At 50.7% G+C, this 22,586-nt stretch overlaps 1 pseudogene; it reads right to left on the reverse strand.

Moving 5' to 3' along the window:
• LOC139237768 (adhesion G protein-coupled receptor E3-like) overlaps positions 1-22,586 on the reverse strand; it is a 53,377-nt pseudogene that overhangs the window by 10,815 nt on the left and 19,976 nt on the right.

A 22,586-nucleotide genomic window follows, 5' to 3' on the forward strand; every position in this document is an offset into this window, starting at 1 on the left:
GGGGTAAGTGGCTCGAAACCTCCCTCCTGGATCCAGGGGGTAAGTGGCTATATACCTCCCTCCTGGATCCAGGGGGTAAGTGGCTATATACCTCCCTCCTGGATCCAGGGGGTAAGTGGCTAGATACCACCCTCCTGGATCCTGGGGGTAAGTGGCTCGAAACCTCCCTCCTGGATCCAGGGGGTAAGTGGCAATATACCTCCCTCCTGGATCCAGGGGGTAAGTGGCTATATACCTCCCTCCTGGATCCAGAGGGTAAGTGGCTATATACCTCCCTCCTGGACCCAGGGTCCAGCCTCACCCACCCCCTGCAATCGGTGTCCCCCCCACCTCCAACCCAGCGGCGTCTGCGATCACCATCCCAGGCCTCCATCCGCATTCCCCCAATGACGATGCTGAGGTCAGCCACGATCCTGTCTCCTGCCCCCCCCACCCCCTGCATCTCTGCCCGACCCCTACCCCCGATGCTTTTAACGGTGTGGTCCGATTGCTGGCCGCTCCTCGCCCCACCGATCCACGCCCCCTTCCCACGTGGCTGATCCTTTCCATCAGCACCCCCACCCCCGAGCCCCGATCCTTTCCCTTCTTCCCCTGCCCACCCTGGACCGCTCTCCCAACCCCTCCTCCCCAGTCCTCTCTCTTACCCCCTCCCCTGATCCATTTAAGGGCCCGGCCCTCTCGCGAAGCCTCCCTCCCTCCTCTGTCCAGTCTGAGGCCTACCCGCCCGCCGCCAACCCCAGCCTCTCAGCCTGGCTGTCAGCGGGCAAGAAACCAAAGCCTCACATGCAAATCTCTGCTATTGAGGTCGGCAGAGCCTGGGGGGAAACTCGGCCTCCTGTGTTTCCCGACCTTATTGGAGCCCCGCCCCATCCCAACCCACCTTGCTCCAGAGAATCCTGGCCACACTATTTCCAGCAGTTGAGGGGAACATTCGAGATGGGGTTGGCAAGTGGCTGAAGGAATGTGGGTCAATGGGAGGGTTGGAACAAAGTGGGTAAATGTGACTGGCACCGTTTGCTGCTGCGTTGGGCAAACGCCGGCACCGACTGGATGGGCCGAAGGGCCTGTTCCCGTGCTGTAACTTCTCCGTATTTCTGTGTGGGACAGTTCCAGCATCGTTGCAAAGTCCGTTGGCCTCACTGCGGCAGAGAGGATGACGGTCTTCACTTCTCCAGCCGTCAGGTCGATGTTTCTCAGCCGCTGAGAGGGGAGCAGCTTCATCAATGCTCCAAGCTCTGTACCAACAGGGGAATAAATTATTGTGTTCAGTGAGTTATCCGGGCCACAAAACAAGCCGAGGGTGCAGGATTTGGTCGGAGGGGAACCCGATACAGAGAAACAAGACCGGAGCGCAGGGTCAGTGAGAAACCGAGGGAGAGGCCCGAGGCCGACTGCACAGTCGGTCAAAGTTCACAAAGGCCGCAGGCTCAGAACTCCGAATCACCGTGAATCCGTTTAAATAGATGAGTTAATAGCAGCATTAAAAGAACACCGACTGGAATATCTGGGTACCGTCCCAACCACTTAAACCGCCCACACTGATCACAGGCGGCCACCTATATCGGACCATTGAACCGCTCACCATCAGCACAGGCCCCAACTACACAGGCGATGCTGATAACATATTGCGGAGGCCGTCTATTGCCGGTGGGTCAATGAATACTTACCCCGTAACGCTGTCGCTATACTCCTGTCCAATATGGCGGGAGACGCTGCCATCGCTGTTCTAACGGGTGGCAACAATGCATCGGATTTCTGGCCCACTGACCCTCGAGGTCACATTGAGCTGGGTTGAGGAACAATGTAGGCGGCTAAAGGAGGAACGGTTGGGCAGGGGATTGGGGGCTGAGGTGATGGGACGCTCGGGGCTCAGGACCATGTGTGAACAGGACAGAGTTGGCAAAGTGGTCACCAGACCTGCGTTTGGGCCCCATTGTGAGCAGTGAGTGGGGGAAGTTGCTGTAAATTCCTGACACAGTGCAAGGGTGGGGTGTAGGGAGAGGGCAGAGGTCAGCCAATTTACAGCTCAGGACAAACCAAAGTGAGAGGTCAGAAAGCCACTCATCATCGCCATAGAAACAAAACAAGGTTGTGATGAAGAGAATAATGTTTTGCTGCCTCTACAGGTTCAACCATCTGTTTTAAAAATATAAGATCACCACCAATAAATTCAATCAGGAATTCAGGAGAAACTTCTTTACTCAGAGAGTGGTGAGAATGTGGAACTCGCTACCACAGGGAGTGGTTGAGGTGAATAGCATAGATGCATTTAAGGGGAAGCTGGATAAACACATGAGGAAGAAAGGAATGGAAGGATGTGAGATGAAGGGGAGTGGGAGGAGGCACGTGTGGAGCATAAACACCGCAGGGACCTGTTGGGCGGAATGGCCTGTTTCTGTGCTGTACGTATCCCAAGCAACATTTCACAGCAACTCAAATATGTAATATATACCGAACGCAGACAGCCCCAAAATACAAATCTTCCCATTCAGCCGGTGCGTGGATTGGGCCAGTCAGAGCCTTCAGCCAGCGATGGGGGAAGTGCAGCTTGTGTTGAGATGCAGAATGTGGCCTTTTGTTATCACAGGAGCATCTTTCTGCCCCGGACTTCCCCTCGGTGAGGTTGCAGATAGAAGCTGGTGACAGAGATGAGGAGAGAAGTAACAGAAACCCCAGTGATTGGGTCACTGTAACCGACCAATGGGTAACGGAAGGTGATGTTGACGTGTGAAGACAAGACGTAGGGTCAGCTGAGGACAGCAGAGTCTGAATATTGAAGGCAGCGCTTCGGCTAACAACCCGACTATTGTGTTTTTGACTTGACTGGAGAAGCTGGGATTGTTCTCCTTCAGAGCAGATAAAGTTAAGGGGAGATTTAACAGAGGTGCTCAAAATCATGAGGGGGTTTTGATAGAGTAGATAGGGATCAGATGGTTCCAGTGGCAGGAGGGTCGGTAAACAGAGGACACAGATTTAAGGTAAATGGCAAAAGAACCAGGGGGGGGGGGGAAGATGAGGAGAAATATTTTTTTTAACGCAGCGAGTTGCTGTGATCTGGAACGCAATGCCTGAAAGCAGATAGTAACTTTCAAAAGGGAATTAGATATTTACTTGAAAAAGGAAATATTTGCAGTGTGATGGGGAAAGAGAGGGGGTGGGGAGTGGGACTATTTGGACAGCTCTTTCAAAGAGCCGGTACAGGACGATGGTCGAATGGCCTCCTGCTGTGCGGTACGACTCTAAGATTCTGTGATATCAGCCGAGACCCACTTACCGACATGGCTGTCATTGTGATGCCTATATCCTCCGGTGAAGCCGACCTGTCCTTTGCTCTGAACGTCTTGGCAAACCATCTCCGGTACTCGGCCCTCACCTTAAGGCAAGATACAACACACAGTCAGCACTGCGGTGATATGTAACCGAATGGGAACAATTAAAAGCTATTAAGAACTAGTTGGTTTATTAGCAAATGTTTAACATTCACACTACACATTACCAGTTCATCCACCAGGCTCACAACCACCTGCCTCGCCGTGGATCCCCCGAACCCAACTGGTTGGGGTTTTATTGAGACATGTGAACATCACGTGACTGTCTGAGTCACTCATACTTAAACCGCTCTACCAACCTGTGAGCATAGTCACGGGTACATACATCACAAGAGTCTACCTGCTCTAAGTATAACATTTAAATACAGTTAATTTATACAGTGACTACACTTCAAAAGTGTTTCATTGGCCGTGAAGCACTTTGATTTGCCCTGAGGTCATCAAAGGCACTATATAAATACACAAGTCATTCTTTACAAATATCGCTGGTCAAAACTGATACTTCCTGTGATAAATTACACTTCCTCTGCTTATTGTAACTCTTCTTGGAATTGTTGAATAGAACGGAACAGAAGGAGGCCATTCGGCCCATCGAGTCTGTGCCGGCTTTTTCGAAGAGCAAACCAGTTTTTAAAAATTCATTCATGGGATGCGGGCATCGCCGGCAAGGCCAGCATTTATTGCCCATCCCTAATTGCCCCCGAGTAGGTGGTGGTGAGTCGTTTTATACAACTGAGTGTCTCGCTGGGTCATTTCAGAGGGCAGTTAAGAGTCAAACACGTTGCTGTGGGTTTGGAGTCACATATAGGCCAGACCGGGTTAGGGCGGCAGATTTCCCTCCCTTAAGAGACATTGGTGAACCAGATGGGTTTTAAACAACAACTCAAGAGTTTCTTTACTGATACTACTTTACTCACTTTTTATTTCATTAACTGAATTTACATTCCCCAGCTGCTGTGGTGAGCTTTGAACTCAAGTCTAACGGGTCATTAGTCCCGGCCTGTGGATTACGGATCCAGTAACATAACCACTATGCTCCGTGTACCAGTTAGTCACATTCCCCCACGCAACCCCCACCCCCTGTCGCGCCCCACTGCCCTTTCCCCATATCCCGGCAATTTTTTCTCCTTCAGGTATTGATCCAATTCCCTTTTGAAGGCTGCTACTGAATCTGTATCCACCGCCCTCTCAGGCCGTGCATTCTAAATCCTAACCACTCGCTGCGTAAATACACTTTTCCTTGTAAAGCCCTTACTCTACAGTATGAAACCACACGAGGCACATTCTGGGGACAAGGTCACTCTGTGGCCTTAACTCTTTATTCACAGGACTCCAAAGACGATGACCCTGCGTGGGACCTCCCTTTTTATACCTGTGTGATCAGGTAAGGAGTGTCTCCCACAAGTTCACCCCTTGTGGTCAAGCTGTGCATCTAGGTTGAGTGTATACAGTAATACAGTGGTGTTACTTTGTGGTTACATACATGACATCACCTCCCCCCTCAAAGTCTTATTGGGATCATAGGTTTAGTTTTTCAGGTGGTCTACGCTCCCTCGTGGAGCGCCGCAGATGGGGCTCTGGTTGTTGGACACTGACGTGAGTGTCTGTCACCTGTGATGATTCTGGCCTGTCCGGGCTGACCGCAGGGACTGTGCATTCTTCTAATTGCTCTTGTTGCTCGTTCACTGGCGGTGTTGTGAGCTCGATCTCATGGTCTTCTTCAGGTTCCTCCGTGTCGATGCTGAACCTTTTTTTTTTTTACTTGGTCCAGATGCTTACGGCATATCTGACCATTGTGGAGTTTTACCACGATGACCCTATTCCCCTCTTTGTCAATTACAGTGCCCTCAAGCCATTTGGGCCCCATGGTGTGATTGAGGACGAATGCAGGATCATTTATTTCTATACATCTCCCCCTCGAATTGCGGTCAGGGTACTCGTTTTGTGACTTGCACTTGCCCTCAACTATGTCGGTCAGGACTGGGTGAATGAGGGACAACCGAGTTTTGAGTGTCCATTTCATTAGTAGCTCTGCGGGCGGGACCCCCGTGAGCGAGTGCGGTCGGGATCTATAGGCCAGCAGGAGACGCGATAGGCGGCATTGTAGGGAGGGTCCTTGAATCCTGAGCATACCTTGCTTAATGATTTGGACCGCACGTTCCGCCTGGCCATTGGAGGCCGGCTTGAGCGGCGCAGACCTGACGTTTTTGATGCCATTGCCCGACATAAACTCTTAGAATTCGTAGCTTGTGAACCATGGGCCATTATCACTAACCAGGATGTCCGGCAAGCCATGGGTTGCAAAGATCGCACGTAGGCTTTCCACGGTGGTGGATGACGTGCATGAATTCAGAATGATGCACTCGATCCATTTCGAGTATGCATCTACCACAATAAGGAACATCTTTCCCATGAACGGGCCCACGTAGTCAACATGAATGCGTGACCATGGCCTGGTGGGCCAGGACCACGGGCTGAGCGGGGCCTCCCTGGCGGCATTACCCAGTTGGGCACACATCGTGCACCTGCGATCACAGTGTTCCAGGTCTGAATCAATTCCAGGCCACCAAACGTGTGACCGGGCAATTGCCTTCATCAGCACAATGCCTGGGTACTCGCTGTGGAGTTCCCTGATGAATGCCTCCCTGCCCTCCTGGGGCATAACTACCCGGGTGACCCATAGTAGGCAGTCGGCTTGGATGGAGAGCTCATCCATCCGTCTGTGGAACGGTCTGACCTCCTCAGGGCATGCTCCGTGTGCGGGCGCCCAATTCCCAGTCAGGACACATTTCTTAATCAGGGATAGGAGGGGATCTCTGTTTGTCCAGATTTTGATCTGGCGGGCTGTGATGGGGGAGCCTGTGCTGTCAAAGGCATCAACAGCCATGACCATCTCAGCGCTTTGCTCTGCTGCCCCCTCAGTGGTGGCCAGTGGAAGCCTGCTGAGCGCGTCAGTGCAAGTTTCAGTACCGGGCTGGTGCCGGATGGAGTCGTCATAAGCAGCCAGCGTGAGAGCCCATCGCTGTATGCGAGCAGATGCGTTGGCATTGATAGCCTTGCTGTCTGACAACAGGGATGTTAATGGCTTGTGGTCCGTCTCTAATTCAAACTTCCGACCAAAGAGATACTGATGCATTTTTTTTATACCATAGACACATGCAAGCGTTTCCTTCTCGACCATCCCATATCCCCGTTCTGCTTGAGTGAGCGACCTGGAAGCATAAGCCACTGGTTGTAGTTCACCCTCAGCATTGCCCTGCTGCAACACGCACCCAACCCCATAGGATGATGCAACATATGTCAGAACCAATTTTTTACAGGGGCCGTACAGGGTCAACAACTTGTTTGAACAAAGTAGGTTTCGCGCCTGATCAAAAGCCCGTTCCTGACAGTCCGGCCAAAACTAATCGCAACCTTTACGCAGGGGCACGTGTAGTGGCTCCAACAACGTGCTAAAGTTCGGCAGAAAGTTACCGAAATAGTTCAACAGTCCCAGGAATGAATGCAATTCTGACGTGTTGCAGGGCCTGGGTGCTCGTCGAATCGCCTCTGTTTTGGATTCGGTGGGCCGAATCCCATCAGCAGCAATGCTCCTGCCCAGAAACTCAACCTCAGGAGCTAAGAACACACATTTAGACTTCTTGAGTCGCAGGCCTACCCGGTCCAGTCGGCGTAGCACCTCCTCCAGGTTGTGGAGGTGTTCTTCGGTGTCTTGACCCGTGATGAGGATGTCGTCCTGGAATACAATCGTTCCAGAAATGGATTTAAGCAGGCTTTCCACGTTTCTTTGAAAAATCGCGGCCGTTGATCGAATGCCAAATGGGCACCTGTTATAAACGAACAGTCCCTTGTGCGTGGTGATGGTGGTCAGTAGTTTAGATTCGTCGGCCAGTTCCTGGGTCGTATAGGCTGAAGTGAGGTCCAACTTGGTGAACAGCTTGCCGCCTGCCAGCGTGGCGAAGAGGTCCTCCGCTCTCGGGAGTGAGTATTGATCTTTTAGGGACACCCGATTGATGGTGGCCTTGCAGTCGCCACAGATCCTTACAGAACCATCCACTTATAGGACGGGAACAATGGGGCTTGCCCAGTCGCTGAATTCAACAGGCGAGAAGATGCCCTCTCTCAACAGCCGGTCCAATTCGCTCTCGATCTTTTCCCGCATCACATATGGCACCGCTCTGGCTTTGTGGTGCACTGGCCTGCCTTTGAAAGTCCCGACGCCAGGTTGGAATAGTGAATCGAATTGTTGTAGGACTTGTGAGCACGAACTTCGCTCCACAGATGACATTGCGTGTACATCCCCCCATTTCCAGTTCATCTCGGCTAACCAGCTCCTCCCCAACAGTGCGGGACCATTGCCCGGGACAATCCAGAGCGGCAGCCGATTTACTAACCCATTGTGTGTGACAGCCAACATTGCACTGCCTAGCACCGGAATGATTTCTTTAGTGTAAGTCCGTAATTGTGTCTCAATACGTGTTAATTTGGGTCTACTGGCTTTAAGTGGCCATCGCTTCTCAAGTTGCTGAACGCCTATGAGTGACTGGCTGGCCCCAGTGTCCAGCTCCATGCGCACTGGGATACCATTTAATAAAACCCTCATCATCATCATTGGTGGCGTTTTGGCGTATGAACTGTGAATATTTGCCACATGGACCCGCTGAACCTTGGCATCCATCGATTTGCCCCAAAAGTCATCCTGTCTCAAAGAACACTCTTCTGGTCCATCCGCCTTATATATTAGTCTGGTTGCAGGCATCCTGCACATTCGAGCTAAGTGGCCACTGAGGTTGTGGTTCCTACAGACAAACTGTTGAAATCTGCAAGATCTAGCTGAGTGTTTTCCACCACACCTCCAGCACGAGTTAAAGTTTCCATTGTTGGGAACAAAGGGACTATGGCCAGGCATTCCGTGCTGACTGTCCCTTTGACTGCTCTTAAGTACCCTATTAGTGGGTGTCAATGGCCCCATCACGGGCCGCATTGTCCACTGTGATGGCGTGAATGTCCGTTCAGCCTGCCATTGTCTCTGTTGAAGTCCTACTCTGGGGTCTATTGCTGCTTGGGGAGTGTCGGACTGCCCCTGCCTGCCTGCAGGGTTCTGAGTCGCATCGATGATGTTGACTCCCTGATCCATTGCCGCGTTAGAGGCAGAATTGCGCGCATATATTATTTTCGTCTCTTCCTCCCCCGCCATGAAAGTTTGAGCTATCGACGCCGCCGTTTCCAAGGTCAAATCCTTGTTCTCAATTAATTTGCGGAAAATTCCCGCATGACCGATGCCCTCGATAAAGAAGTCCCTTAGCATCTCCCCCATGCAGGCGTCTCTGAACTTACAGAGGCTGGCCAAACGGCGGAGGTCCGCTATGAAGTCCAATATGCTCTGTCCTTCATGACGTCAGTGGGTGTAGAATCTGTTTCGGGCCATATGTATGCTACTCGCCGGTTTGAGGTGCTCTCCGATCAATTTGCTAAGTTCTTCAAAGGTTTTGTCTGCCGCATTTTCAGGTGCTTGTAAGTCCTTCATGAGCGTGTACGTCTTTGGTCTGCAGCTGGTCAAAAGATGAGTCCTTCGCTTGTTGGCCGCTGCATCCCCCAGCCATTCTTTCATAACGAAGCTTTGCTGAAGCCTCTCAACAAAATCGTCCCAGTCTTCCCCAACACAGTACCGTTCCTCTGCGCTACCGGTGGCCATTCTCGTCGGTCGTGAATTCCCCTTTCTCGTCGCCAATGTAAAGTCTTTATGTTACATTATGAAACCACACGAGGCACATTCTGGGGACAAGGTCACTCTGTGACCTTAACTCTTTATTCACAGGCCTCCAAAGACAATGACCCTGCGTGGGACCTCCCTTTTTATACCTGTGTGATCAGGTAAGGAGTGTCTCCCACAAGTTCACCCCTTGTGGTCAAGGTGTGCATCTAGGTTGAGTGTATACTGTAATACAGTGGTGTTACATACCATGACATTCCTCATGTCGCCTCTGGTTCTTTTGCCAATCACCTTAAATATATGCCCTCTGGTTACCGAGCCTTCAGCTATTGCAAACAGTTACTCTGTCGAAACCTTTCATGATTTGGAACCCCTCGATCAAATCTCCTCTTAGCCTTCTCTGCTCTAAGGAGAACAAGTCCAGCTTCTCCAGTCTATCCATGTATCGGTAATCCTTCATCCCTGGAACCATTCTGGTAAATCTCTCCTGTACCCTCTCCAAATCCTTCACCTCCTTCCTAAAGCTCACCACTGTGAGATACCCGCCTTATAACTGAATGTGTCGGAAAGATTGAAAATGTTTGTGCGAAATAAGAATAAAACTCTTCCTCATATTCAGCACCGACTGTGACTTTCTGAAAGAGTGTTTATTGCAGAAAGTTACAGGTACTGTCCCTTCTCTGCACTGCACTTGCTGATCGCAGGCGGGGCACAATCTGGGGGCGACAGTTGGCCTCAGTACCCAGAGGGGCAGCAATCAGCCGGTGCTCCCGCTCCCAAGCACCCTTCAGTGATCCCTGTCGGAAAGCGGGTGTCTGATGATGGAAGGACAGAGCTTGACGCTGTTGCTCCAATACTATGCCGGCATTCACTGCCTGGCCTCCCGCCTAAAGAGTGGCCATTCCGACAAGGGACTGGAGATGGCTCATGGAACCAGCCCCCAGGACCCACCAGCTCTGTCAGCAGAGGGAAAACGAAGAAAGGACATCGGTTCCACAGGATGGTACCTGTCCTATCAGCTCATAACAGTCATAAGAACATAAGAATTAGGAACAGGAGTTGGCCATCTAGCCTCTCGAGCCTGCTCCGCCATTCAATAAGATCATGGCTGATCTGGCTGTGGACTCAGCTCCACTTACCCGCCCTCTCCCCGTAACCCTTAATTCCCTTATTAGTTAAAAATCTATCTATCTGTGACTTGAATACATTCAATGAGCTAGCCTCAACTGCTTCCTTGGGCAGAGAATTCCACAGATTCACAACCCTCTGGGAGAAGAAATTCCTTCTCAACTCGGTTTTAAATTGGCTCCCTTGTATTTTGAGGCTGTGCCCCCTAGTTCTAGTCTCCCCTACCAGTGGAAACAACCTCTCTGCCTCTATCTTGTCTATCCCTTTCATGATTTTAAATGTTTCTACAAGATCAACCCTCATCCTTCTGAACTCCAACGAGTAAAGACCCAGTCTACTCAATCTATCATCATAAGGTAACCCCCTCATCTCCAGAATCAGCCGAGTGAATTGTCTCATCCAAAGCCAGTATATCCTTCCTTAAGTAAGGTGACCAAAACTGCACGCAGTACTCCAGCTGCGGCCTCACCAATACCCTATACAGTTGCAGCAGGACCTCCCTGCTTTTGTACTCCATCCCTCTCGCAATGAAGGCCAACATTCCATTCGCCTTCCTGATTACCTGCTGCACCTGCAAACTAGCTTTTTGGGATTCATGCACAAGGACCCCCCAGGTCCCTCTGCACCTCAGCATGTTGTAATTTCTCCCCATTCAAATAATATTCCCTTTACTGTTTTTTTCCCCAAGGTGGATGACCTCACACTTTCAGACATTGTATTCCATCTGCCAAACCTTAGCCCATTTGCTTAACCTATCCAAATCTCTTTGCAAACTCTGTATCGTCTACACAACCCGCTTTCTCACTAATCTTAGTGTCATCTGCAAATTTTGTTACACTACATTCTGTCCCCTCTTCCAGGTCATCTATGTATATTGTGAACAGTTGTGGTCCCAGCACCGATCCCTGTGGCACACCACTAACCATCGATAGTCACTTTGTGATCGAACGAGATGATATTCCCTACCTTAGGATTTAACACACAGAGAATGATGAAGATGAAGGTGCCCTGGAAACTGTTGACGATGGTGAATAAATAGGCCATCACCCCGGCTTCGACCTGAAACTGGAGCAATCCAAAAATCCAAGTACAACCCAGGATAAACACCTGCGCAATGGCTTTAAACGTCAGCATCCTGCAACAAAGAGAAACGGGTGAGGTAAAGCACTGTGGGGTAAAGCAAGGACACAGGAGGACCTCAACGGCCATCACCAAGACTGGCTCGGTAATGCCACCACTGACCGAGCCCTGAGCATTCGGCTTACGGCAAGTGGTGAGAGAACCAACACGAGATAATTGTTATATATGTATACTTGTATTTACCCTGTACAGCCAGCAGAGGGCTCATCCCCTGGACTCCAAAGAGATCCCATAATCCCTTGGGAGTACAGGTATTTAAGGAGGCTTTAGAGGTTGGAGAGGCTCTCTGAAGACCTGCAATAAAAGACTAAGGTCACACTTTACTTTGAGCTCACAGTGTTCAGTCTGACTCTTTCTCCATACACAACAACTGGCGACGAGATACAGATAGCGAACCCAAAGATGCAGAGAACAGTGGGCATCCTGAAGAAATTCTTGGAGGGAGATGATTGGGAAACTTTTGTGGAGCGACTCGACCAATACTTCGTGGCCAACGAGCTGGATGCGGAAGAGAGTGCTACCAAATGAAGGGCGATCCTCCTCACCGTCTGTGGGGCACCAACGTATGGCTTTATGAAGAATCTGCTCACTCCAGCGATACCCACAGAGAAATTGTACGACGATTTGTGCACACTGGTCCGAGAGCATTTGAGCCCAAAGGAAAGCATTCTGATGGTAAGGTACCAGTTCTACACCTAAAAAAGGTCTGAAGGCCAGGAAGTGGCGAGTTATGTCGCCGAGCTAAGACGCCTTGCACTACATTACGCATTTGAAGGACTTTTGGAGCACATGCTCAGAGACTTTTTCGTACTTGGCATTGGTCACGAAACCATACTTCGCAAACTTTTGACTGTAGAAACCCCAACCTTGAGTCAGGCCATAGCGATAGCCCAGGCGTTCATTGCCACCAGTGACAATACAAAGCAAATCTCTCAGCACACAAGTACTGCTACAAGTACTGTGAACAAAGTGATGTTGTTTTCGAATCGTAGCGTACAGGGCAGGTCACACATACCTGCAGCTACACGTCCGCAGATGTCTGAGAGTCCACCATCAAGGTTGATGAGTGCAAGGCCATTAACACCTTGTTGACGCTGCGGGAGTGATCATCGTTTCCATTCATGCCGATTCAAAGAGTACGTGTGCAAGGGCTGTGGAACAATGGGACACCTCCAACAAGTGTGCAGGTGAGTTGCTAAGCCTGTTAAACCTGCAAACCACCATGTTGCAGAGGAGGAGAGATCCACGGAGGATCATGATGAACCAGAGCCTCAGATCGAGGAGGCAGAGGTACATGGGGTGCACACATTCACCACGAATTGTCCCCCGATAATGCTGAATGTTGAACTAAATGGACTCCTGGTGTCAATAGAGCTGGACACGGGCGCGAGCCAGTCCATCATGGGCAAAAAGACTTTTGAAAGGTTGTGGTGCAACAAGGCCTCAAGGCCAGTCTTAACTCCAGTTCGCACGAAATTAAGAACTTACATGAAAGAACTGATTCCTGTAATCGGCAGTGCTAGCGTAAAGGTCTCCGACGGTGGAGCGGTGCACAAGCTACCACTCTGGGGGGTATCGGGCGACGGTCCCACGCTGCTCAGCAGGAGCTGGCTGGGAAAGATACGCTGGAACTGGGACGACGTCCGAGCGCTATCGCCCGCTGAAGACACTTCTTGTGCCCAGGTCTTAAACAAATTTCCTTCACTGGTTCAAACCGGCTGCAACGAGAGGGCATCATTTCCCTGATCAAGTTCAACGAGTGGGCTAGTCCTATCGTCCCAGTCCTCAAGGGAGACGGCACCGTCAGAATCTGTGACGATTACAAAGTAACTATCAATCATTTCTCCCTGCAGGACCAATACCCACAACCAAAAGCCGACGACCTCTTTGCAATGCTGGCAGGAGGAAAGACGTTCACAAAGCTGGATCTGACTTCAGCCTACATGACGCAGGAACTGGAGGAATCATCGAAGGCCCTCACCTGCATCAACACGCGTAAAGGTCTTTTTGTTTGGAATCCGTTCGGCGGCGATGATATTCCAGAGAAACATGGAAAGCTTACTGAAGTCGGTCCCGCACACCGTGGTCTTCCAGGATGACATCTTGGTCTCAGGTCGGAACACAGTCGAGCATCTGCAGAACCTGGAGGTGGATCTTAGTCGACTCAACCGCATGGGGCTCAGGTTAAAACGCTCGAAGTGCATTTTCCTGGTGCCTGAAGTGGAGTTCCTGGGAAGGAGGATTGTGGCGGATGGCATCAGGCCCACCAACGCGAAGACAGAAGCAATCGAGAATGCACCGAGGCCACAGAACGTGACGGAGCTGCGGTCATTTCTGGGACTCCTGAACTACTTTGGTAACTTCTTACCGGATCTCAGAACACTGTTAGAGCCACTGCATGTCTTACTACGAAAAGGGGACGAATGGGTTTGGGGCAAAAGCTAAGAAAATGCCTTTGTAAAAGCGAGAAAATTGTTATGCTCAAACAAATTGCTTGTGTTGTATGATCCATGTAAGCGTTTGGTTCTAGCATGTGATGTGTCGTCATATGGCATCAGGTGTGTATTGCAACAAGCTAATGATTTCAGAAAACTGCAACCGGTTGCTTATGCATCCAGGAGTCTGTCTAAGGCTGAGAGAGCCGACAGCATGATTGAGAAAGAAATGTAAGCGTGTGTCTATGGGGTAAAGAAAATGCATCAATACCTGTTTGGGCTAAAATTCGAATTGGAAACTGACCAGAAGCCATTTATATCCCGGTTCTCCGAGAGTAAGGGGTAAATACCAATGCATCGGCCCGCATCCAGAGATGGGCACTCACGTCCGCATACAACTACGCCATCTGCCACAGGCCAGGCACAGAAAACTGCGCCGATGCTCTCAGTAGGCTGCCATTGCCCACCACGGGTGTGGAAATGGTGCAGCCCGCAGATCTAGCCATGAGAGTGAGCAATCACCCGTCACTGTCTGGCAGATCAAAACCTGGACTAGCCAGGACCCCTTATTATCTCTAGTCAAAAGTTGTGTGCTTCATGGGAGCTGGTCCACTGTCCCAGTGGAAATGCAGGAAGAAATAAAGCCATTCCAGCGGCGCAAAGATGAAATATCTCTACAGGCAGACTGCCTTCTGTGGGGCAATCGAGTAGTGGTCCCCAAGAAGGGCAGAGACATCTTCATCAATGACCTCCACAGTACCCATCCAGGCATCGTAATGATGAAAGCGATTGCCAGATTCTACGTGTGGTGGCCTGGTATGGATGAGGACTTTAAAGTCCTGCGTTCACAGATGTAATACATGCTCGCAGTTAAGCAGTGTACCCAGGGAGGCGCCGCTAAGTTTATGGTCTTGACCCTCCAAACCATAAACTAGGGTCTAGGGTACTCGTCGGCTATGCAGGCCCATTCTTGGGTAAAATGTTCCTTGTGGTTCTAGACGCGTACTCCAAGTGGATTGAATATGAGATCATGTCGGCTAGCACGTCGGCTGCCAATACTGAAAGCCTGGGGGCCATGTTTGCCACACACAGCCTACCCGATGTCCTGGTGAGCGACAAGGGGCCATGTTTTTCCAGTGCTGAGTTCACAGAATTCATGACCAGTAACGGGATCAAACATGTCACATCTGCCCCGTTTAATCCAGCGTCCAATGGTCAGGCAGAGAGAGCAGTGCAAACCATCATGCAGGGCTTGAAGAGGGTAACTGAAGGCTCACTGCAGACTCGCCTTCCCGAGTTCTGCTTAGCTACCGCACAAGACCACACTCACTCACTGGGATCACACCTGCTGAACTGCTCATGAAAAGAGCACTTAAGACAAGGTTCTCGTTACTTCACCCTGATCTTCATGAACAGGTAGAGAGCAGGCGGCTTCAACAATGTGCATACCATGATAGTGCAAATGTGTCATGCGAGATTGAAATCAATGATCTTGTATTTGTATCAAATTATGGACATGGTCCCAAGTGGCTTCCCGGTACTGTCGTAGCCAAAGAGGGGAGCAGGATGTTTCGGGTCAAACTTTCAAATGGACTCATTCACCAGAAACTCTTGGACCAAATCAAACTCAGATTCACGGACTATCCTGAGCAACCCACCTTGGACCCTACCTTTTTTGATCCCCCAACATACACACCAATGGCAACTGGTACCACGGTTGACCACGAAGCAGAACCCATCATCCACAACAGCTCTGCAGGGACCAACACACCAGGCAGCCCAGCAAGGCCAGCTGCAGAACAGCCCAGTGAGGGCCCAACAAATGATTCAACAACACCAGCTTTCACCCCGGGACGATCAACCAGGGCAAGAAGGGCCCCAGAACGACTCACATTGTAAATAATTACACTATTGACTTTGGCGGGGGTGGGGGGGGGGGAGGAGGGGGCAGCGGGGGGTGTGTTGTTATATATGTATACTTGTATTTACCCTGTACAGCCACCAGAGGACTCATCCCCTTGAGTCCCAAGGGATCCCATAATCCCTTGGGAGCATAGGTATTTAAGGAAGCTTCACAGGTTGGAGAGGCAATCTGGAGACCTACAATAAAAGACTAAGGTCACACTTTACTTTGTGCTCACAGTGTTCAGTCTGACTCTTTCTCCATACACAACAGTAATAACCTGTTTGACCTGGTTTATGTGTGGGCAGCTGTGTCTGTCCCTGACAGCATTGTAGGAGAGACCAGTGCACAGTCCTTGTGGAGACGAAGTCCTGTCTTCACACTGAGCACACACTCGTGTAGTATTGCCACTGTGCTAAGTGGAATAGAATAAAAACAGATCTAGCAGCTCAATAGTGGGCACCCATGAGGCGCTGTCGGCAAACAGCAGCAGAATTATATTCCATCACAATCTAACCTCATGGCCCAGCATGTCCCTCACTCTACCATTACCATCGAGCCAGAGACCAACCAGCACCAACCTGGTGAAGGTGCAGCACAGATCAGCCATGATCTTATTGAATGGATAGGACGGACCTGTTTCCCGCAGCAGAGGGGTCAACAACCAGGAGGCATAGATTTTAAGTAATTTGTAGAAAGTTTAGAGGGGATTTGAGGGGAAATGTTTTCACCCAGAGGGTGGTGGAGGTCTGGAACTCACTGCCTGAAAGAGTGGTAGAGCCAGGAACTTTCGCCACATTTAAAAAGTACTTGTATGTGCACTTGAAGTGTTGTAACCTACAGGGCTACGGACCAAGAGATGGAAAATGGGATTAGGTCAGATAGCTCTTTGTTGGCCGGCGCAGACACGATGGGCTGAAATGGCCTCATTCCATACTGTAAATTTCTATGATTCTATGACTAGCGGAGCAGGCTCGAGTTGCCGTATGGCCGACTCCTGCTCCTAATTCTTATGTTCTTATGTAACACAGGACGATATGCACGCTGAACAGTGGAAGCAAATGCTCTGGACAGAGCTAAATGATCCCACAAACAATGGATGAGATCAAAGCTTTGCAGTCCTGCCACATCCCGTCAGGAATGGCTGTGGGCAATTAAACAACTAACGGGAGAAGGAGGTTCCATGAACATCCTCACCTTCAACAACAGCGGAGCCCAGCAAAAGACATGACTGAAGCATTTGCAACCATCTTCAGCCGGAAGTGCTGAGTGGATAATCCATCTCGGCCTCCTCCTGAGGTCCCTGGCATCGCAGAAACCGTCTTCAGCCAATTCGATTTATTCCATGTGGCATCAAGAAACGGCTGAGTGCACTGGACATGGAAAAGGTGACGGGGCAATGTGTCGGCTGTCGTGCTGAAGACCTGTGCTCCAATACTAGCCGCGTCTCTAGGCAAGCTGTTCCAGTACAGCTCCATCACTGGCATTTACCTGTCCGCGCCGGCCGACAAAGAGCCACACGGCCCTTGGTCAGCAGCCCTGAAGGTTACATATAAACCTATGAACAATGAACAATGCTGGAAAAGTAAAGAGCACCCAGCCCAACCAGTCCACCCCACACAACTGCGACACCCCTTACACTGAAACATTCTACACTCCACCCCAGCCGGAGCCATGTGATCACCTGGGAGAGGCAAAAACCAGATCAAAACCCAGGCTAATTTCGGGGAAAAAAATCTGGGAAAATTCCTCTCCGTCCCATCCAGGCGATCAAAACTTGTCCAGGCGATCACCCTGGCCGTATTCTGTTCCCTGCAGTACTTACCATTATAACTGCGCCATCCAACAAAAGGTCATCCAGTCTAATCCCAATTACCAGCTCTAGGTCCGTAACACTTTAAGTGTCCATCCAACCATCTCTTAAAAGTTGTGAGGGTTTCTGCATCCATCGCTCTTCCAGGCAAATTCCAGATCCCCACAACCTCTGCATAAAGAAGTCTCCCTCCCCGTCAAATCCCCTCTAAACCTTCCAGCAACCACCTTAAAACTATGCCCCCTTGTAATGGACCTCTCCACCAATGGAAATAGGTCCTTACTATCCACTATGTCCAGGCCCCTCAATATTTTGTACACCTCAATGAGGTCTCCTCTCAACCTCTGTTCCAATAAGAACAAACCCAGCCTATCATCAGTAAAGTGTCTTTAACTGTGGTGTCAAGCGTCAACTATTCACCAACAACCAGCTCACCGAGGCTCAGTTTGAGTTCTGTCAGGATTGCAGACCTCATTGAACCCTTGCTCCAGATGTGAGGTCAGTGTGATTGCCTTTGACACCAAGTCAGCAATCGACAGAATATGGCACCAAGGAGCCCGAGTAAAACTGGTCAATGGGGATCAGAGGAAAATGTCCCACATACCCAGCACAAAGAAAATTGGTTGTGGTTGTTGGAGGCCTATCATTTCAGCCCCAGGACATCACTGCAGGTGTTCCTCTGCCCAACATCATCGGCCCAATAATCTCCAGCTTCTTCATCAGTGACCTTCTCTCCATTCGGCCCATCGTGCCTGTGCCGGCTCGGCGATAGATCTATCCCATTAGTCCCACTCCCCCGCTCTTTCCCCACAGCCCTGCACATTTTCATTTTATAAACCTTCCTATAAACTTCCAAATATTTATTGGTTCCAGAGTTTTCTGTAAAGTCCTAGAGGGGTGACACTCACCTCGTGTCCTGAAGTTTAGACACTTGAGTGTCACGCTTAGAAACTTCTTTTTTCAATATCCAGAGTATTGTGAGGAACAGCAGTGTGTTGACCTGCGGAAGATTTGAAGACATGTGTTGGCTGATCGTCAACAGGTTCTGGTGGGTTGTATCTGGAATCAGCCCCTCGTTAACTCTTCAATTCCTCACATTCATCAACTGATGCTCACCCACCACATATGCTGGGCGGGCCTTCAAACTGGCCTCCTTGCCAACAATCTCTTTGTCTGATATTTTCCCTTTTTTCTCTAAAGTGACTGATTTTGGGGAGGGACCTTCAGGTGGTGGGGAGAGGAGAGTTGACAAGTGCGAGGGAGAGTGGCTATGGGAGGGGGAGAGAGAGGCGGTGGTGGGGGGGGAGTGAGGCTGTGGGGTGGAGGCGGAGGGGAGAAGCTGTGGGGGGAGGGGGGGCTGTGGGGGAGAGCGGCTGTGGGAGGGGGGCTGTGGGGGAGAGAGACTGTGGGAGAAGGGGGGGAGGCTGTGGGTGGGGGGGGAGAGTGACTGTGGGAGGGGGAGAGGCTGTGGGGGAAGGGTGGAGGCTGTGGGGAAAAGGGGGGAAGAGAAGCTGTGGGGGAAGAGTGGAGGCTGTGGGGAAAAGGGGGGAAGAGAAGCTGTGGGGGAAGGGGGGAGTGTGGCTATGGTGGGGAGGAGAGGCTGTAGCGGGGGGAAAGGTTGTGGGCCGGGGAGGGGGCGAGAGTGGCTATGGGAGGTGGGGGAGAGGCTGTGGGTGAGGGAGAGGCTGTGGAGGAAGGGGGGAGAATGTAGGGGAGGAGGAGAGGCTATGGGGGAAGGGGAGAGGCTGTGGGGAGGGGAGGAAGCTGTGAGGGGGGAGGCTGTGGGGGGAGGGGGAGGAGGAGAGTCTGTGGGGGAGGCTGTCGGGGGAGGGGGAGAGGCTGTTGGGGGTTGAGAGGCTGTGGGGTGGAGAGGGTAGAATGTTTGGGGAAGGGGGTAGAATGTTTGGGGGAGGTGGAGAGGTTGTGGGTGAGGGGGGAGGGGGGAGGAGGGGCTGTGGGGGAGGGGGGAGGAGAGGCTGTGGGGGAGGGGGGAGGAGGGGCTGTGGGGGTAGGGGGAGGGCGATGTGGAGAGGCTGTGGGGGGGCGAGGGAGGTGAGAGAGGCTGTGGGGAGAGAGATTGTGGGGGGTGAGAGAGAGGCTGTGGGGGGGCGGGGGTGAGGCACTGTGGGGGAGAGGTGCTGTGGGGGGAGAGACCATGGGGTACAGATGAGGGGCAATTTGCTTATTACTGTAACTGGGGTGAAGTTAGATACACAAACAGAGCAGGAGTTTACTGCACATTTCACACATAATCATGTGATGCAACGTGTCACAAATAAAACCCCAGAATCTGGATATGGACGGTATATAATTACCACAATTATCAGGCACACGGGCCCCAGGAAACTCCAGATGAATCCTCTGTCCGTGGAGATCCAGCAGCTGGAAGTTAAGAGGAGAAAGTGAATGTTCTGGATCACTGAGGGGCACACAAGAGCGCAAACCGCCAATCGCAGGAGATTCATCCCGCAGGAATATTCTCAAACCCCGCTCACTGATTGGATGATAAAACGTCCCGTGTGCTGGCCGCTCACAGATTGACATTGAGGTGACATTCAGCCCTCAGTAAATGCCGACATTAATAAGTCCCGGGTGACAGTTTCTCAGGAACGCAACAAGCGCAGAGAGTGGTGTAAAACCAGGGGCAGAATCCGTGGGTCCGGAGTGGGTTTGGAACCCGTTGCCCCTTGTTATCTGTGGGGCCTATGCTGTGGTGCATGGGGCTCATCCGGCTTTCGGATGAGACGTTAAACCGAGGCCTCGTCTGCCCTTTCGCGTGGATGTAAAACATCGAACGGCACTATTTCGAAGAGGAGCAGGAGTCCTGGCCAATATTTATCCCTCAATCAACGTTATTAAAACAGATTATCTGGTCATTGTCACATTGCTGTTTGCAAAATGGTTGTTTCCTACATTACAAAAGTAATTACAATTCAAAAGTACTTTATTGGCTCCGAAGCAAATTGGACTTTCTGCGGTTGTAATCGGTGCTGTATAAATACATGTCTTTCTTTCTTTCTGTCTCTCTTCATCTCTTTCTTTCCTTTCTTTCTTTCGTTCCTTCTGTCTCTCTTCATCTCTTTCTTTCTGTTATGTTCAGATTAACTCCACAAGACTGTGTGCTGTAAGCTCAAACTGATGTGACCTTAGTCTCTTTAATCTAACTCCAGAGTGAAGAAGCAGCAAGGCAGACAAACTTTTACACTTGCTTGCACGAGGTGTGCAGGTGACCCTTGGGCCTCCAACAGGTGCGCCCCCTGATGGCAAGTCTTACACTATTATAAAGTTTACATATATAACACTTTCCTTCTTTCTCTCTCCATCTCTCTCTTTCTTCTGCCTCTCTTCTCTCCTTCTCTCTATGAGTGAGAAGTAGACAAGGAACAGGCAATGCTTTGCAGCAGGCAATCTTTGGGCCATCTATGAAACGTGGTACATATTGGGTCTTGTTTCCTTACCATTAATGGTGCAATCTTCTTGTCCATGTGTTCCCAGCGGCTGCAGGTAGTGTGCAGAGCGTTGAACAGGCTTACTGGCAGCTGCCCAGAATGGTGCCGGGATATCCTCCGGGGAGGGCACCCTTCAGTGTCAAATTGGGCAACCCTCCTCACATCACCTCAGGGAGCTGCCTGTCCATTTACCCATCGCTCAAACCGGCCGGCACAGGCACGATGGGCCGAATGGCCTCCTTCTGTGCTCTATGGATCTATGAAATTCATATTTCTCCCCCTGTGCAGACCCTCAGTCGCTACATTAGTAAGTGGACTGCCTGATGTGGACTTGAGCTGGAGGCCAGGGACATCCCTGGTACATGCCGATCTGACTCGGATTGGAGCTACATTAGCTGGGTTGGGGGGGTGGGGGGCGGGAAATCAGCCAGGACCCCATTCCTGATTGCTGACCAGGGAATGGAGAGAGTGGCACGGAGAGGATAAAGTGCAGAGAGGAAGGGGAGAAGAGAGGAGAGGAGCGAGGATAGGTGGGGTAAGGAGGGACGAGAGGCAGAGGGAGGAGAGGAGGTAAGGGGAGGGGACAAGAGGAGGGGAGAGAACGTAAGGGGCAGAAAGGAGGGGAGGAGAGAGAAGAAGAGAGGAAGGAAAGGGGAGAGACAAGGAGAAGAGAAGATGGGAGGGAAGCTCAGAGGAACATTAACTATTATTATTGAGAAAAGGAAGGTTGCGATTTCAGAAAGAAGTTTGGAGTCCACAGGTGAGAGAAGTGATTTGAGTTCATAGAAACATAGAACCATAGAAAATAGGTGCAGGAGTAGGCCATTCGGCCCTTCAAGCCTGCACCACCATTCAATATGATCATGGCTGATCATGCAACCTCAGTACCCCATTCCTGCTTTCTCTCCATACCCCTTGATCCCTTTAGCCGTAAGGGCCATGTCTAACTCGCTTTTGAATATATCTAATGAACTGGCCTCAACAACTTTCTGTGGTAGAGAATTCCACATGCCATCAACTCTCTGAGTGAAGAAGTTTCTCCTCATCTTGGTCCTAAATGGCTTACCCCTTATCCTTAGATTGTGTGACCCCTGGTTCTGGACTTCCCAAACATCGGGAACATTCTTCCTGCATCTAACCTGTCCAATCCCGTCAGAATTTTATACGTTTCTATGAAATCCCCTCTCATTCTTCTAAATTCCATTGAATATAAGCCTAAGTTCAATTGGAAGGCCACAAATGCATGGCAAGACTGGAATAACAGGACACATTACTTACTGTCTGGGTGACCCATAGCCATCGTGATAGACTGCAGCAGATATGACCACGATTACTGCAGGGACCCCGTAGCCACAGGAGTACATGTACCTCCCAGTTTTCTCTGAGTGAGGAGCCCTCAATTGCCTGATGTTTCTGACCATGAGGAAGAGCTGGACTCCTTCCAGAAACATCCAGACAAACGCTGCCAGGAAGAAGTAGTGTAAAAACCCCGCCACAATCCCGCACACAACCTGAAACAACAAGAAACAGCGTGAGAGCCTTTCCTGAAACAGCAGAGCCTCACAATTCCACACCTCGATTTTAAAATTCTCATCCCCGCTTTCAAATCCCCCCCATAGCCTCGCCCCTCCCTATCTCTGTAATCTCCTCCACCCCCCACCACCCCCGAGATATCT

This window comes from Pristiophorus japonicus, chromosome 24, assembly GCF_044704955.1.
Source record: "Pristiophorus japonicus isolate sPriJap1 chromosome 24, sPriJap1.hap1, whole genome shotgun sequence".
Taxonomy (NCBI): Eukaryota; Metazoa; Chordata; class Chondrichthyes; family Pristiophoridae; genus Pristiophorus; species Pristiophorus japonicus.